Here is an 11566-nt window from a genome sequence, read left to right as displayed (position 1 = left end):
ATTTGGGGGCACCCATCGCGAGCAGCAGAGACGCGGCGCGGCCCCTGAGCCGGACGCAGGCCGGAGCCTGGGCGGTTACCTGGGAGCGGAGGGCGGGGAGGCAGGTGAGCCTGGCGGCGCGGGTTCCCACACGTCTCACCGCCGCTCGGCAGGGGAAGTGGCAGATCTGACAGCCGCTTTCTACGGGAGGACCTGCCCCAGAGTTTAAATGTCAATGATAAGAAAAGAGGGTGCTCAGGCAGGCGCTAACTTTCCTTAATATCCTTGCCAGCGCGGTCCTCATTGGCTGCCCAACCCGCGTGACGTCATGGCGGCTAGAGTTGGGCTCAGCTCCGCGCAGACTTGCGCTCGGCCCGGCGGGAGCCTTCCCCCCACCCACCCCAAGTCAGGCCCGCTCTGTGCCCTGCCTTGGCCTTCCAGAGTCCAGCCCGTATCTACCCACGTCCAACCCGCACGGGTCCGCCCAGCCCTCTTTTAGGGCATAGTCAACCCCCAGAAAACCTGTCTTCCCGAGTGCTTTCTTTCTCTCCGCTGGCACGCGGGACGCTGCCACTAGGCTGGCCGGCTACCTTCCCAGGTGCCCATCCTCCGATCACGGGGGAAGTCACTTTATCCGAGTGACTTGGAGGCTGCGCCTGGGTTGAGAGGGGCCTCTGGCAGGAATCATTTTCAGGAGGAGCCTGAGGAACGCGATGGGTACCCCAGTCTGGCCCTCTCAAAGTCACCAGCTGGGCACAGTCGAGGGCTCCGGGGAGAGGTCAGGCGAACCCTTACCCCAGGCTACGCCAAAGTCCTGGCCAAGCCAACTCGTTCTTGTGAGGATGCTCCAAACAGCACCTGCCTCACCCCTTTGGTCTGAAAGACTCCAGGCACACAGAAAATACAGGTGATTTAATGAATCTTTCACTTGGTGATTAACTGCTAACTTTGTGGACTAGAGGAGGAAAATAGGAAAATCCCAGGTTCTGAAGTCAAGCGTCCCCTTCTAGGAGTCGAGAAAACAACAGAAAATGGGGGTAGGTGGGCTGGATACTGAGCTGGTAATGTGCTCATTTTCCCCTCACACCTGCTGTGGACTGGGAGACCTCTTAGTAGAGCTGGGTCTGGCTATCGTTGGAAGGGTACCTAGACCCACATTGTCATTCTCATGTCCTCCTTCCTCCCCAAACAGGGGAGGAGGCTTCTCAATGTCTGATCTCTTCCTGATCGGTCTCCATCTGGGTCTAACTAGGAAGTGACAGAGGTCCATCAAGGGCTGATAGGAGGCTCTTAACAAGGTGGCAGGAAGGGAAGTGGTGGGTTATAGAATGGCCTTCAGGCAGCTCCTGGGAAGCCTAGTCCTGGTAGACCTGGGAGCAGGTGTATGTGGAAAACAGGAGAGGGAAGCCTAGGCCTGAGGACGGTTCCAGAGCCAGTTCCTGCGCACTCTGCTCAGGTAGGGGTGGAGAAGGGAGAGCACAGCACAGAGGGAGCAGAGGCACTAGAGGTGCCAGGGTTCCTGCTCCCAGCACACTGGACAGGTGTAGGACTCCACAACAGGCCACAAGGTGGTCCAGGCTCCTCCTGGCTATTCCTGGCCGGATTTGATTTTATTTATTTTTTGCTCGGCCCTCCGAGGCCCTGAGGGTAGGGTAGAGCAGGGGGAGGAGAATCAGAGCCTGCTGGCAGAAGGCTAAGCCTGATGTTATTTCTTATTTTTAAAAGGTCCCCATACTTCTCCCCATCTCAGCCCTCTGGTCCTCCCGTGTCAGGGGAAAGGAGCATCCATTCCCCTGCCCTGAGCTGGGGCAGGACCCTACCGCTGTCCTATCTCCCTAAGTCGGACTTCGCTGGGGATTGGCTCAGGGAGGCGTTTGCGGGCTTCTCTGCCGCCATCGGCCACGTCCTGTGACCTAGTTTCTTGGTAACCTCCTGGTCCCCCTCCAGGACCTGGTTCAGCCCCCGGCCCCGGATGTCCGGAGGTCTCCCCCGCTCCCTGGTCTGCCTTAGAGTCTGACTGCGAGTAGGCCCGGAGCCTGAGTAGGCCTCCCTACTCCCCAGTTCCTGCCCGCTTCTCGCTCCCCACCCACCCCCTCAAGTCCTGACCGGAGGCCGCCGGGAAGGCTGCTCCGGGCTTGTTTGGAGTCCTGGCCATTAAGTGTGCGCGGATCCCTGCAACCCAGCAGGGTGCTCGAGAGCGACGCTGGAAACGCCACGGCCCCCGCCTGCTTATCAGCCTGTCAATAAAGGGCGCGCTCGGGCCGCGCGGGAGCGGGAGGCGGTGGAGGCGAGGCCGGACTAGGCCCTTCTTCCGAGCTCCGGGCCAACGCCGAAGCCGCTCTCCATTTGCCCCGGGCACAGCAGGCAGGGCGGGAGGAGGCAAGGGAAGCCCGCGCTGGGGTCGCCACCAGGGAAGGCGCAAGTTGAGCCGCTGCCGAAACTCGGTACCCGGTGTCGTTTGTTACCTGAGAGAACTTGGGAGGTCCTTCTAGAACCCCAAAAGCCGGGAACTCCCCTTCCAGCCTGCCACGGGTCCTGTGGACGGCTCGGCCGGGCCCCCTCGTGGTGCTCAGCCTGCGAGGCCCGGCCTCGACCCGCCTGGGCAGTGGCAGCCTCTCTAGGCCGCAGCTGGCAGAAGGGCGCCGCCGGAGGCCCGGGGGCGTCATCGACGACTGGCAACCCGGGACGCAGAGTGAGACCAAAGGCGGGCTGTAGGTGGGGTGCAAAGGGCCAGAAAGGGGAAGGAAACCTTTTCTTCCAGGCTTCCCCTCAGCTCAGGCTAGCCCAGACTGAAGTTCCTTGATACCCAGGGCAGTCCCAAGCTCTGATTCTCCAAAGCAGTGAGCGAGCTTGGCAGCCGCCAGGTCTGCAGAGGCCCTGGCCTACCACTACCCCGAAGCCCCTTGACGCCCAGTGGGGACTGGGGATGGGAGTGAAGGGCCTGAAATAGGGGGTATGGGTGGAGGAAGGAAACGAAATCAAGGATTAGAGGGCAGGCTTGGGTGAAGGAGAGAGGGAGGGGGGGACGATAGGTAGAGAACCAATTTGGCTTGAACTGTAGCTGAAATCTGTTGTTCTTGTCCAAGGTATGTTTCTCTCTCTCTCTCTCTCTCCTCTCTCCTTAACTGTTTTATGCAAATAAAGCATCTTTCAGATTGGAGGAATTCCTACGTTGGATCTGTGCTACAGAGTGGGTAGGAATTGATTTGGTATTTTTCTTTTCTTTGAGAATGGGCATTGAGTCATACAACAATTGAAAAGTAGAAATGGATTTTCCCCCTTCAGTATTTTAATTTCATTTTGCTAAGTTGGAGGATAATGCATCTTGTTAACTTCTATTTTTTAAAATGCATTATTTTAAGATAATATCATGTATTTAAAATTATTCCTGAATGGGTGTCAGTTTATAAAGGGATTTACTAAAACTCTTCTGTATAAAGATTAGTGAGGCAAAAGTCCCTAACTGAGAAAAAAATACCTGTGTATATTGTGTGTCATTCCAAATAGGTACATGAGCCAAAACCCCGTATAGTATCTATTATCCCAGTAATTAAATTTACTGAGCAATGCATGTGGCTCTTGCCCTTTCTTCCCTCCTCCTCTTCTCCCTCTCCCGTAAGCTGGCAGGCTTTTAAAACAAGATTTTGGTTTTAAGTAAAAACCGAAAAAATGTTTTGTAAATCTGGGTGTCAAAAATGGTAATATTTAGCAAAGCTAATGTTTGCTATCTCTTCACTCAGGTCTAAAGAACTGCATAATGGCATGATTTATGCAAGAGTGGTTTCTCTGCTATTCAATTATTTTCCTGCTCTCATTCAAAGAAATATTTAGTTTCTTCTCTTTTCTGTCCATTCTATCCCATCACAAAGTTTTCTTGGACATATGGGAAAATCTCCAAGTCCTTGCAGTTTGCTTTCCCACTAAGGAAATCTCTATTGCAACCAATTCAAGAAAACTCTGCTTTTCCTCTCTTTCTAAACGTTTTCATGTTAAGTTAGTCTGTGGCACCATGTTTGATTTCTTTCTCTCCCTTGTCCGGGTGGAGACTGAGACATTAGCTGAATTCCCTGGGGGTGATTGGATGCAATTCGCTGAAAGTAGACAGGCACGTCCTGGATGTTAGAAATTCACTTTTTCTCAACGTGACAAGGCCGCCTTCGATCTACAATTGTATTTGAATGGGCAATGAGCGGAAAGATCTCTCATCATTAAGTCTGCTTCTACTTTAGCAAAATAACGAGAGCCTTCATTTGCACACAAATGCTCATAAACCTCGGATTCCCTGCAACTCTTTAATAAAAAGGGATAGCTTCATAATTTAAACTGGAGGTGAGAAGGCAGAGAGAGAGAGAGAGAGAGAGAGAGAGAGAGAGAGAGAAGGGAGGGGGTTTCAAAGGCATCCCCTCCCTTCCCCCCAAAGGTCCATGTGATGGAGTTGACTTTTTTTTTACTTTAAATCTTAAATAAGATGTGAGTTGTAACAAGAGGATTGGCACTTACTCTGTGACCCTTATAATTGGATTAAATATAGACTGAGACGTACAAAAACACACCAAGATTGACACCTGCCAACTGGACTTCCTTATGATTGATTGTGATGCGTCGTGCTGGCAACAATAATGAAATAAATTGTACGGATAAAACAGCACATTTGTCATTTCCGTGCCATGAGTGAGGAAGTCAACGAGTTAGGCAAGCTGTTAGCTGACAGGCGCGAGCGGGAGGCAAGCTAAAGAGATAAATAAGGATTCCAGGCATTGACAGGACAAATTATAACTTGTCACAACCTTTTTAAATTCAGAAGTTTTCAATTAACATATATATTGCTGTTACATATAAGATAAGGGGGCGCATACGTAAACACGCACAGTGCGCGGGGACCCCCCCAGGGCCAAGGGCTTGGGCATCAGGCCTCTCTGTCCAGTCTGTGTTGTACGCTGAGATTCCGAGCGCCCCTGAGGCCACTGGTGCCCGGCCAGTCAGCGGGTGCTGTGGAACTAGGTAAGGTGAGTGAGGACATGTTAGGCCAAGGGGCGGCTCCTTGTTTTCCTTGGACCCGAAAGTGGCGGTTCCAGAACCCTTTCTTCACAGAAGCAGAATCCCCAGCCCAAGGGAGAGCGCAGGCAAGGCTTGCGCCCAAGTCTGGCAGGACGAGCCTGGAGCTCTCTGCCTACCCGTGTCACCGCACAGGGCAGAGGCGCCCCCCTTCCACACTCCAAAGTCTTGCCTTCAGGAGAAAGTCTAAGCTCCTGGACTCGGGATATCAGCAACGGCCACGTCCTGGGTCCAGGAGTAGGCAGGTGAACCCTGATGTGGCCTGAGGACACTCCCAAGATCTGGATGCTTCCTCTGACTGCCTGGTCCAGAGACACCCTGGAGGTCAGAAAACTAGCTCTTTTCGTCCTATCCAGGAAGAGGAGCTGCTTTTCCCCTCTTCATCCCTTCACTTTTGTGCAGTTTCTGGGGCTCCTAGTTGGCCCATGGGTGGGGATGAGCCGGCCAGCAATTTACTGGGCGGCGAGGTGCCGGAACTACTGATGGGGCTTCAAGTTAAGAGTGGTAGTGGGATTTCTGCCGGAATCTAGGCTCTCTGGGTGGAGACCAATGTGGGTCAAGTTTGACAAGTGTGTAGGGGAGTGTAAACTCCTTCACCGTCTCCACCCCCAAAGAAGGCTGATCTCTTAGTTTCAAGCTTATCCCCACCTGCAAGCTAGAATCTGGAGTTTGCAGTGTCTCCAGGTATCCCGCAGCCCTCTCTGCATGTACGTCCAGGCCTCCCGCCAAACTCCACTTGGAACTTGGGAAAGTTGGCGGTGGGAAGGGAGTGTCCACAGGTCTGGGGCTGCTGGGCTGGAAGTGCGGCCTGTGCGGGCAAGTAGGGTAGAGAACAGGGCCTCGTTATCGTCCAGCCTAGAGACTGGAGATGGCTGGAAGCGGGGCAGGTCCAGTTTCAGGCGGGCCGGGGAGGCCGGCCTGGGAGGGCGCAGCGCTTCTTCCCGAAGCCGTGGTCCGCCTTTGCTGCCTGGGCTCCGCTCCAGCCTGAGTCTCCGCGAATGGTGCGCGGAGTCCGCGCCTTAGTTCTGCTCCTCGTCGGGGAAGAGCCCAGTCCTGGTGTCAAGGCCACAACCTGTCACCACAAATTCTTTGAGAAGAAGCGCGTCAACGCCAAGCTCCAGCGTCCTAACCTCCTGAAGCCTGCCACCAAATTAAACCCCGAGAAGCTCTGAATCTTTCAGAAGACGAAGCTGGACAGGAAGGGGAGGGAGGAAAAGGGAGGCAAAAACCAAGTTACATGGAATTAGTTGGAAGCGTCCGCATTCCCCAGCGACCGCAGCCATTAACATTATAATCTCAAACGCCATTTTTTATGTAACACTATTGTTAGTAAATCAACTCCTCAGGTCCTCTGAGACGCTGACCCCTGGCAATTCAGTGAAAGTGTAATTATCTCCCCGAATCTTGGACAGATTTAAGAGATTACATTTCAACTAAATCTATATCAATGCTAATTCCCCCCCCCTCCCCACCCCAGCCTGCAGGTGCTAGGCACGGGAAATGGCGTCAGGCCCCAGCAGAATGCTTCACAAAGAGGAGAGGGCTTGCTGCGTACAGGGCCAAAAGAAATGAAGCCCCACATAAAATTACACCTATTTTTTTTTTTTTTTTGCTACAAAACCTGGTTCTTATATAGCAAAGTTAAACAAAGCAGCTATGCTAAATTAGCGTTACATAAAGGCGAGTTTAATGCTCGGTTACAGTCAACTGGTGTATCTCTGATGGCTAATTGTCTATCAAAATTAAAGAGAAAAGAACAAATGATTCGTTATAAGAAGGTGTTAAAAGCTTCAACAAAAGGACATTTCACAAATATAATATCGGCAGCTCGGGGATTGCCCGCAGGGTTGTTCAGGCCTCGGCCCTGCGCAGCTATGAAAAGTGGGGTGCGGGGTGCTATTTGCCTGGCAAGAGCTCATTTCCTCCCAAATGATTATAATAAAAACCCGAGACGCGATATTAGTGTAAAGATCGGGATTAGTCCTAATAGGCGCGATGGACGTGGGCTTCAAAGGCGACCCCTACCCTCTCTGCCTGGGATGCGAGCGGAGGGCTCTTTGCCATCCCGCGAGGACATCACATCCAAATCGCCACTGCCTCAGGTTCAGGGACAACCGGGAGCGAGCATGGGTCTGGGGGTAGTTTCAACAAAGGAAAGCAGGCTCCGCCGGTCCAGGCTCGTCCCTGCCTTCTCTCGGCTGGAAGAAGACGGACTCGGGCTCTCTCAGGGATCTCGGAGGCGAGGGCACCGTCCAGCACGTGTCTTTCTGACGCATGGTTCTGGCCTCCCAGGACGCAGGCTGCTGCAGCCAGCCCACCCTCTAAGGCTGGGGAGGATGCAGAATATAATACGACGGCCCCCTTCCCCAAGGCGACACCAGATCTACATCTCCAGGCATATTTGTTGTTCAAAGTTAATTAAACCTGAAAGCAACCAAAATACGCGCGCCAGGCGCACGGAGGCCAATTCCGGACTCGGGTGGCAGGCACGCAGCGCCAGAGAAGCGGCTAGGACCGCCGGGGCTCGCTCACTCCGTCGGAGTCTCTGTAAGAGACTCTGAGGCTGGGGAATAAAAGCCGAAACCAAATCAGGCAGCAAGAGCAACAAACCGTCTGGAAAATGGACCCACGGAGCCGCAAGAATGTACTTTTTTTTTTTAATCTTTGACAACTTGTGTCCTAAAGAAAGTGTATTGAAGATAATTGAAATGATTACAATTCATTGCTGCCTGACTTTGAATATGAACAGTCACATAATGACATCCCCGCCATACAACAACAGTTTAATTTCCATTATCCGACTTCGGAATCCTCGAGCCAGCCGCCGGGGCAACGCGGCGCTAATGCAGAAATCTTGGCTCCCGACTACATTATTCATTTTGGGGACATGGGGATCTGATAGGGGTGGGGAATGGGTTTGTTCCCTCCTCCTCCGAAACTTGTTCTGAGAATTCCGGGGACCAGTGGACACCGAGGAACCGACAGCCGAGACAATCGCTGTCAAAGGGCTACTTTGCCCGACGGGGCTGCGGGCGTTGGCGCTGCGCCGCTGTCCTGTTGTCCCTGGGGTTCTCAGACCCGCTGGAGACCCGTCCCCTAGCTCCCGCCCGAGGCTGCCCGGCTCTAGGGAGGGCCTAGGCTGAGAGGTTCCCTCGCCAGGATGCTCTCTCGGGGACAGCTGCCCTTCTCTCTTCCTTTCCCCATCTTTCAAGCCCCCGCGTCCTCCGGCTTCTGAGCTCCCAGGTTGGCGCGCAAGGCAGGGCGGGGTCGGATCTGGGAGCGCCCTTGCGGATTTGGAAGGCGCTTCGGCCTTGAACTTGCCCCAGCCGCCCCCGCTGAGCCTCACACCCCGAAAACCCAGGGAAATAGTGAAGAGAACCAGGGGATTTGGGCACCGCTGGACGCTGGCGCTCACCTTGGGGAGCGGCCTCTGGGCTTAGAGCCCGGGGTGGGGGGCGGGGTGAGGGGAGCGGGGATGGGCACGGGGCCTAGGCTTACGCAGTGCGCAAGCGCCGCTCGGCCCTGCCACCCCCTACCCAGGCACTGGGTCCTGGGGACAGACCCTACGCCCCGCTCCAGGAAACTACCGCCTCTTATAAAAAAAAAAAAAAAAAAAAAGGACCATCTGGTAATTGTCTTTCTTTAGATCTTCCCTTAATTATGCTTTTAATTAAAGATGGTTCAAGGCACCGGACCACATGAAGGGCAGTAATTACAAATTACATTACAAACCCGACAGATGTAGCAGGATCTGCTGGGAAAAAGGTACCGGAATAAAAATTTGACTAAACTTTGGGATAAATTAATCGGCGGCTCGGAGAACAGAAGCACAGTTCTGATTATGTAGGCTCCAGCCAGGATTTAAGTTTTGTGTCATGATTGTTTTCATATTTCTTTGACGTCTATTGATTTGGAGGCAGCTGCAAGCCTTTGTCACAGGAGAGAAGAGCAGTCACAATATATTAGCTTGATGGCATAACTCGAACCGGAGAGGCGAGGGGAGCCGGAGTGACGGGGGCGCACGTGACCCCGCCCGGGGCCTCCCAGCCCAACCCTTACATTAACTTGTTCTAACAGGAATAATGGAGTATTACGACTAATGGTTAGAAGGTGCTTTTCTGTCGAGAACGCGGGCGGCAGGAGTTGCGCGGTGGTGGCGGGGCGAGCGGAGGTGTCTCAGCGCCCCGCGCCGCCTCCGCCGCCTCGCTGGCCGCGGTCCCCCCGCCGCTGAGTCCAGGCCAGGTTCGGCGGCGGCTTCAGCTCCGGTTTCTGGCCTCCCAGCTCCGCACCCACGTCGAGGGGCGCCGGGAAGGGAGACGTTCCGTTTCCCAGGGTTGACCCCGAGGAGCCAGGTCAAGTCCCTACTTCGGCCTTCCCTGGGGGCGGGAGATGGGGGTGGGTAGCCCTCCTGCGGGCCGCGTCGGAGCTGGGGGACCCGGGTCGGGAAGGCGACCGCCAGACGAGTGCCCGAAGTGACCCGGCCGCCGCGGGCGCGGCTCGTACAGAAGCGTGACGCAGATTGTGAAAACAGAAGGGAGGGAGTTGGGTCATTTCCTTCGCTAATCATCGTCCCCGCCTGCTCCTTCCTCCACCCCCATCCAGTCCGGGCCGCCGCCCAGCCTCGAACACGCTTCCACGCCAGAATCTGACTCACTGTGAGCCAGTGGCTGCGCTTTATGGAAAACATATACGTGCCTATCACTCACTTACGTATTTACAGCGCGGGTGCAGCGCCCCGAGGAACACGCTTGACAATTAAACACGTCTACTCATGGCTTTCTTTTACCTACAGGCTCTCAGAAATTGATACAACCCTAATTTTGACATAAAATTGTGCTAAAGCACCTGCCATGGAGGAACGTTCACCGGAAAGGTGTGTTATCCACGCCTGATCTAACGAAGAGAACAGGACTGTGGATGGAGAAGACCCAGCGGCCTGATACCTTTTCACGCTCCCAGGGAAGGAAAGTTTTCTTTTTGATTCGTCCTCTCACTGTGTTTCTCTTTTCCTTGGCGGTACAGTTTCTGAGAGGAATGTAAATATTTTGACTAGACCTCTGCAGGGGCCTTTTAAACACCAGGAGCGATCATCTGTGGAATACTGTAGTTCATAGTTTCAAAACTTGAATGTGCAGAGTTTGTCTTGCTGAGGAATCCCATAGAAGTAGTGGCTACCACTCAGCTCCCTATTCGTGTAACGAAGTATTCTTTAGTGATTGTCTGAGTTTTAAGGACTTTTTTCTGTTGCCGCTGCTTTCCAGTTGTTTACAGGGAAGGAAAATCAATCTAACAGGCGTTTGCTGGGGTTGTGGCAAAATCCAATTTCACCATGCCTCACTTTTACCTCTTCTGTCTTTCCTCCTGTGGGGCATATGCACGAAGTGTGCAAAAGTAGAAATCATATTTGAAAAAATTAAAATCCCATTTAGCTCTTCTGTGTATCTGAAGTGGGGATTTCTTTGTTTTTCTGTTTCAGTATTTAAGACAAAGCAGACATGTTGAAACAATGCAAAGTTAGAAAAACTAAAATAAGGAAGAAAATAATGCTAAGGTTTTCCTAGTTTCTGTAGGTAATACAAATAATAGAATATTTTCCCCCCTCCAAAATGAAGAAGACATGTCCAGACATACACATCACTGAATGTGTATTTTTCAAAAAAATATATACCAAACATTTTCCAATATTGATGCACCTATGATTGCATAGTCTGAAAATATTTCTAAACACAGTTACAGTATAAAAACATTGATTTTAACTCTGTTTTTGTTGTTATTAAAGTATTAATATTCTTGATTTTTTACACATTTTCCCTGTTAATGTCAGTTGTGGTCATTTTAGGGCCTGGATGTTCTAGGAAAACCATGTATATATAATGTTCTCATTTCTTTATCCCATTGTCCTACAGTGTAATGAATATTTTACATAAAACATTTTGGGCATCTTTAAGTCCTTTTCTAAATTAAATACCCCATGTTTGTAACATTGAACATTTTTATTTTGTTTAGAGCAAATTCATTTTAATGAAATAAAGCATAATATTGAGAATTTAAAACAGTCCTATACAATGCCCACAAACGTGTTTCAAAGCAGAATAAAGAAAATGTCGTTAGAACTGTCCATAATAGCGCTTGTGATCCTAATTTGTGTGCGTGTGTGTGTATAGGAAACCTAAGTTTTTCAGCTAACATTATTCTGTTATTTTGTTTTATGTTTCTCTTAGAACATCCACCTATGCTCCGTCTCCCCATAGCTTATGTGTGTACATGAATTTCAGTAAATACAAGTTACTGCTTAAAAGAGTAAAGAATGGCTACTTTATGTCTCATTGTTCTCTCTTTACAATATACTTCAAAATCTCTCTCTCTCTCTTTAACGAATCCCATGGCAGTTGTTTCCTCTCACTTCTATATGAAAGTGAATGGCAAATGCCATTCAATTTAAAGGAACTCAAGCACAGAGAATATAAAGATTTTGTTCAAAGTCCCCCTCAAATCTATTTTTGGACTTGGAAACAGAACTGGGCTGGAGGCA

The 11566-nt window shown here is 51.5% G+C and overlaps 1 protein-coding gene and 1 long non-coding RNA gene across 2 annotated transcripts in view; one reads left to right on the top strand and one right to left on the bottom strand.

Moving 5' to 3' along the window:
* Positions 1-189, bottom strand: part of PAX6 (paired box 6) — a 28335-nt gene extending 28146 nt beyond the window's left edge. The window contains exon 1 of the mRNA XM_029914672.1: positions 80-189. The gene's annotated coding sequence lies outside the window, so the exon portion shown is untranslated. The remainder of the gene's footprint in view (positions 1-79) is intronic.
* LOC115271743 overlaps positions 1-11353 on the top strand; it is a 12737-nt gene extending 1384 nt beyond the window's left edge. The window contains exon 2 of the long non-coding RNA XR_003900081.1: positions 9827-11353. This is a non-coding gene — a long non-coding RNA (uncharacterized LOC115271743). The remainder of the gene's footprint in view (positions 1-9826) is intronic.
* Positions 11354-11566: the final 213 nt, after the last annotated feature.

This window comes from Suricata suricatta, chromosome 11 (genome assembly GCF_006229205.1).
Source record: "Suricata suricatta isolate VVHF042 chromosome 11, meerkat_22Aug2017_6uvM2_HiC, whole genome shotgun sequence".
NCBI classification, from domain to species: domain Eukaryota; kingdom Metazoa; phylum Chordata; class Mammalia; order Carnivora; family Herpestidae; genus Suricata; species Suricata suricatta.
The sequence above is the reverse complement of the archived record's forward strand: the minus strand, read 5'-3'. Positions and strand labels throughout refer to the sequence as shown.